Source organism: Lytechinus pictus, chromosome 4, assembly GCF_037042905.1.
Source record: "Lytechinus pictus isolate F3 Inbred chromosome 4, Lp3.0, whole genome shotgun sequence".
In the NCBI taxonomy this organism is placed as follows: Eukaryota; Metazoa; Echinodermata; class Echinoidea; order Temnopleuroida; family Toxopneustidae; genus Lytechinus; species Lytechinus pictus.
In genome coordinates, this window is record NC_087248.1 from 19,825,384 (window position 1) to 19,832,613 (window position 7,230).

Sequence of the window (7,230 nt, forward strand, 5' to 3'; positions counted from 1 at the left end):
CCATTCACTCTAACAACTACTGTTTAAACATTTTAAACAAGTTGTTTAAAAAGTTAGAACAATTACAACAAAAGTTCAACAGTTCAGCAACTTGTTGTGAGAGTGACAGGCTTAATCAATGTGCTATTTTGTTTGACGATACTACTAATAGCTAATCACTTCTATTTCTATTAGAAGTGCTGTTGTTACTACTGTATTCAAATTTGTAAGATTGAGTAATCATGCAGTTTCTTGTGGAATATTACTATGGAAAAATTAAAGAAATATATTGCGACGTCATTAGATTATCTGTTTTTTTTTTCTTTACATAAAGATTGACAGACGATAATTTGAAACGGAACTTGTTGATTTTGAAAATAGCACGAGTCGCATTAAAAAAAATTCATTAATATCATTTGGTGAATATTTATTGTAATATTACAATAACGACAAAAAAGTAAATGTCATAAAGTATTTCATTATTTCTGTGAGTGTAAGTTTGTGTGCGCTTGTGTGCAATGATCTACGTGGGGGTGGGGGGGGGGATTAAAGCATGGTGGAAGACGAGAACCCTCGCTTGGAACTTCACATTTGGACCTGGGTATGCAAGCCTACAAAATAATTTGCCCTTGCGTTTAGGGGTACAGTTAACACATGGGTATTAAATCTTTGATTGACGATATACATGTACGATGCCATCAGTAGTATAGTAAAATTTCATAGCGAGCAAGAGATTCTTACAGACACAGAACTACTCAGTAGGGTAGTGACATTCTTTAAAAAAATGCACATGTTTAATGTTTGTTGATGAGGATGATATTATCAATAATTATGATGATAATAGTACTATTGTATTGATATGAATATTAACGATCGGAACAGAACAATGATAATAATAATAACAATATTAATAACAATAATGATGAGTAGAAGAACAAGAATGATATGTTAAATGATAATAATATCGATAATATGAAAAATAACAGTAATGATAATTATAATAGTAGAAGAAGTAGTAATCAGAAAGTAAAATAATGATGATTTTCTGTGCGAATTGCCGAGTTTGTTATATGAATATATTGATAAATTCATAATATGATTAAAAGACAGTAAAATAAAAAAGAATACCAGACGAATTGGAAACATTATAACCAATGGGTTATTGGTATGTAACGAATACGAAAGAAATCAGAAAACAATAATGAGCTTTATTTTATGACAATTCAATTCAATCTGTTTAATTCCATTCTCGACATAATTCAAAACGAACGTCCTAGGCAAAAGCAACATGAAAATAAAATGGATGGGGGGGGTGTTACACCCACAAATGTAATAATCGCCCACAAATGTAATAACGCCCACAAATGTAATAACACTTTACCCACAAATGTAATAACGCCCACAAATGTAATAACACTTTACCCACAAATGTAATAATTTCACCCACAAATGTAATAATGCACTTTACCCACAAATGTAATAATTTTTGATCGCCCACAAATGTAATAATGACTTTACCCACAAATGTAATAAATTTGAAGGGATTTTTGGCGAATCCGTTCTAAACTAAAATCCTATAGTAATGCGTTCATATAGCACAAATGTGCAAAGTCTTTTTTCCAGACCCGGTTAATAAAACATTATAGTACAAGTCCAAAGTCTTTTTTCAGACCCGGTTGTTTCAAAATTATAATATACGTCCAAAGTCTTTTCTCCAGACTCGGTTAATTCAAAAATTATAATGCAAGTCCAAAGTCTTTTTTTCCAGACCCGTTTAATTAAAAAATTATAATATACGTCCAAAGTCTTTATTCTAGACCCAGTTAACTAACAAATTATAATGCAAGTCCAAAGTCTTTTTTTCAGACCCGGTTGTTTCAAAAATTATAATATAAGTCCAAAGTCTTTCTTCCAGACCCGGTTGTTAAAAAAATTATAATATACGTCCAAAGTCTTTTTTCCAGACCAGGTTGTTTGAAAAATTATTATATAAGTCCAAACTAAGATACGATAATGATATTCGAGTGGAATAAAAATGAGAATCAAGCTTAGTCTTTTCTCCAGACCCACTTAATTAAAACTGGTGGAAAAGTAACAAAGACCCCAACTCTCTTATTAATGTTAAATAACATAGAAATATAGTGTAGACCCCAACTCTCTTATTAATGTTAAATAACATAGAAATATAGTGTAGTCTTTCATCCGGACCCAGATCTTTTTTTTTACGTAATTGATTGTGTTTCTAATTCCCGTTTTTCATTATGTTGTAATTTTTATGTATACTGTGTATTTTATTTTATGTCTGAAAATCTGTAATTCGGCCTTCTGGCCGCGAATGATTTTTTTTGTTCAAATAAACCATTTCTATTCTATTCTATTCTATTCTTTCAAATATAAATGAATAATAATAATAAATTAGTAATAATAAAAGAGCAAGCAAAGACCCACGATCCTATTTATGTTGAATAACATGGAAATATAGCGTAGTCTTTCCTCAAGACCCAGATCTTTCAAATAACAAATGAATAATAATTATAATAAATTAGTAATAATAAAAAAGCAAACAAAGACCCACGATCCTATGTATGTTGAATAACGTTGTTGTTGTTGTTGTTATCTTGGGTTTTGAGGCGCGTGTCATTCAGATATGAATATTTACGCCTGAATATTTATACATTGAAGTATAGCGTAGTCTTTCCTCAAGACCCAGATCTTTCAAATGACAAATTAATAATAATACTAAATTAGTAATAATAAAAAAGCCAACAAAGACCCACAATCCTATTTATGTTGAATAACATGGAAATATAGCGTAGTCTTTCCTCCAAACCCAGATCTTTCAAATAAGAAATGATGAATAATAATAATAAATTAGTAATAATAAAAAAGCAAACAAAGACCCACGATCCTCTTTATGTTGAAAAACATGGAAATATAGCGTAGTCTTTCCTCCAGACCCAATTATTTCAAAATAACCAAAATCATTAAAAAAGAATAACAGAATCTATGGACCAACTATCCTTCAAACTAAGAACCTTCAATAAATAAAAGTTTAGAGAGTTTTCTTTATTCTAGACCTTGTCATTTTCAAAAAATAAGATAAATGAAATCCTCATAACTAAGACACAATCATATTCTTGTGCCTGTTCAACATGAATAAGATGATTGGGGGAGTATTTCATCAACATTTATGTCCGACAAGTTGTCAGATCTGACAACTGTCCTTGATGTTGATTGGTAAGTGTCGGATAAAACGTCAGACAACTCCTTTCATGAAATGCTCCCCGGGCTCTAAGTTTTGATGTTGTTTTTTTATTATAAATTTCTTTGCCTGGAAGAAAAAGTGAATGTTTAATTACATCATTTATTGCAGGATGTTAGGCTGGAAGAGGGATAATTTTTTGTTGTTCTTTTTTTAATAAACTGGTCTGGCCAAATTAAGTATGTGTTATCACAAGGGTTTTATAGTTTGGAAGATGCTGGGGTCTAAGTTTTAAGATTAATGTTTCGCTTAATTTGTATTTTAAGAGAATTGCGTGATGGTTAAAGACAACACTCTAAGTCCAAGTATTTTAAGTGGGTTTAATTTTGAAGATTGGTCTTAGCTGTGATTTTTTTCCAATATTTGTTTATCTTTTAAATAACCGAGTCTAGACGAAAGACTAAGCATAATACTCGTGTTATTCCACAAGAATAAGAATATGACAAAGTCTTTTGTTTTTAAGATTGTTAAAATCATTTTTAAATTACTGGGTCTGGAATAAAGACAATGCTCTTAACATGTGCTTTTCTACATGAATGGTCTTAATTTGGAGGATTGTTTATTCTCAGATTCGTTGTTGGGGGTTGGGTTTTATTGATTTTTTATTATTGAAATAATTGTGTCTAGAGGAAAGCCGATCTTCGACAGTCGGTCTTAATGCTATTCCACAGTAATTTTATTATTGGGTATTCGTTTTAAAATATTTGTAAAAACTATTTTATTTTTTTTAAATAATAATCAAGTCTGGAGAAAGGATGTTTGCTTAACCCATGCATTATTACAATGTTTTGTAGGGGTCGTAGTCATGGGCGGAAATCCCAGGGGGACAGGGGGACGTGTCCCCCCTACTCAAAATAGTAGGGGGACACACTATCAAATGTTCCCCCTACTATTTCTGGTCTTCTATGATGGTAAGAAATTCATCATTCAAAATCGAAATAAAACATGTATTTTAGGACGAGATGACCTTACTTTCGGGTGATAACCTTTTTTTATTTTGCTTGTCAAATTTTCCAGACCCTTGTCCCCCTACCTTTTGGGAGAGACTTCCGCCCCTGGTCGTAGTATTATTTAAAAAAAATGGGTGTGGGGTAAAGACATATTTTTTTACTGGGTGAAACTTTTGAAAATTGGTCTTAGATTTGAAGTTTTTTAATTCATTTTTTGAATAGCCGGGTCTGGAGGAAAGAGTACGCTTGATTCTCAATTTACCCTTAGCGCATATATTCACAATATATGCGGTATAAGTTAAAACAACAACAAAGACATTAATTCCACTAGTTTTAATTAACTGGGTCTGGAGAAAAGACTAAGCTCGATTCTCATTTTTTTTCCCACTGGAATATCATTATTGTATCTTAGTTTGGACTTATATTAAGATTTTTTAAACAACCGGGTCTGAAAAAAAAGACTTTGGACTTATATTATAATTTTTGAAACAACCGGGTCTGGAAAAAAAGACTTTGGACATATATTATAATTTTTGAAACAAGCGGGTCTGGAAAAAGACTTTGGACTTATATTATTATTTTTGAAACAACCGGGTCTGGAAAAAAAGACTTTGGACATATATTATAATTTTTGAAACAACGGGGTCTGGAAAAACACTTTGGACTTATATTATAATTTTTTAAACAACCGGGTCTGAAAAAAAGACTTTGGACTTATATTATTATTTTTGAAACAACCGGGTCTGGAAAAAAAGACTTTGGACATATATTATAATTTTTTAAACAACCGGGTCTGGAAAAACACTTTGGACTTATATTATAATTATTGAAACAACCGGGTCTGAAAAAAAAACTTTGGACTTATATTATAATTTTTGTAACAAGTGGGTCTGGAAAAAAGACTTTGGATTTATATTACAATTTTTTTTAAAACCAGGTCTGAAAAAAGACTTTGGACTTGCATTATAATTTTTTAATTAACCGGGTCTGGAAAAAAGACTTTGGACGTATATTATAATTTTGAAACAACCGGGTCTGGAAAAAGACTTTGGACTTGTACTATAATGTTTTATTAACCGGGTCTGGAAAAAAGACTTTGCACATTTGTGCTTTATGAAGGCATCACTATAGGATTTTAGTTTAGAACGGATTCGCCAAAAATCCCTTCAAATTTATTACATTTGTGGGTAAAGTCATTATTACATTTGTGGGCGATCAAAAATTATTACATTTGTGGGTAAAGTGCATTATTACATTTGTGGGTGAAATTATTACATTTGTGGGTAAAGTGTTATTACATTTGTGGGCGTTATTACATTTGTGGGTAAAGTGTTATTACATTTGTGGGCGTTATTACATTTGTGGGCGTTATTACATTTGTGGGTGCAACAGGGGGGGTGCATAATCAAAGTGCAGTGTACTTGCCATGTTTTCCCATACCACTCATAGAACGGTAATACATTACTAGGCATACATATATGATGTTTAAAGAAACTGATGGATTACAAATGAGGACTGCTATCCTGTTATTTGAATATGGATGGGAGATGAATTGAGAGATAGGCAAAGATTGGAATAGAGATTAAAGATGTAGGTCGAAGGAGGCATGGCAACATGGAACATGGAAAAATAGACAACGAATAGTCGCACTGATGCAACTCTCTCAAGGATATATAGGGTGTACTATTATTTATACATTTATTTATTGGTATATACACGCATTTAATATTGACCGGTAGCACATACTGAATGGGTCAATTTTCAAATTCATTGATTAATTGTATTTATTGTCTATTTATTTATTTGGTATTATTTATACAGGGTAACCCCACCAGTAGTCAAATACTGTTGTACTTGGGGGCCCTGTATAACATAAAACAAAACACAATACAAGCATATATACAATACAAATGGAAACTACAAATCCTGAACATAAACAGATGGAAATTTCAAGTATAAATCTAATAACAGAAGAGTGTGTGTGTGTCCAACTTGATGGAAATTCATTTTCTTTGCAGACAAATTACAACAAATAAAGAAGAAAGAGAAACAAATACGAAATGTTGGCGTGCTCATACATATTCGTACTTACATATAAGTTGATTATAAGAGTATTATGAGATTATTATCATTATAATAAGAACAATAAGAAGCAGTATTAAGTATTATGATTAAATTTTTGATCGATTAAAAAATTCTGAATAAATAATAGTATCAGATCAGTTAATTTATTTTCTTTTTTTTATTACTTGAAGCAAAATTCATCTGTGAAATTCGCAGCTCTAAACTTTGACATATTGACCACGTTGACGATAGAGCTATTGCCATCATTATTGTCATTATCATTGAAATTATCATTATCGCAATTATTATTACTGTCATTGTTATTCTTTACATTTATGTTGCCTGTGTTATAAGGAGATGCAGATGGTAGTATTGAAGGAAAAGAGTAATTCTGTAATTGGGTGACTTGTTCTCAAAAAGACGAATTGAGTAAGGAATAAAAGAATTTCCATAACGGCTTGTTCTTGCCTTAACTGATTCCTAAGTTCTTCCACAAGTTTGTGTAATGAACGAGAGTGAACCCCGAATAATAATTGAGCCTTGTAAACTACCTTTCCTTCACAGATGAATACAAAATAATCTAAACTGATTTAATGTAATATATCTAACTGACTTTGAGTACAGAGCAATGTTTAATTACGATATTTTATCTGTAAGGCACCATTTAATCAATGCTCAGCTTTAATCAAGATGTAAAGCTCATTTTGTTAAATTTGTTGTTTTTATGACAAATAAAAAGTATCAAAATAAAAAAAAAGTACAATAAAGTTGCAAAGCAAATTAACGGGAAAAAATAATTACAGTATTGCATAAATCCTGCATTATCTACTTGTAAGATACATTTCAAAGGGGATACTTACAGATGAATGATGAAACGGATACTGAAGGAAGAAAATAACTATAAGTAAAATGGAGTAAAATAAAATAATAATAATAACGTTTTATTTACCCAGGGTAGCCACTTCAGTTAGGAAA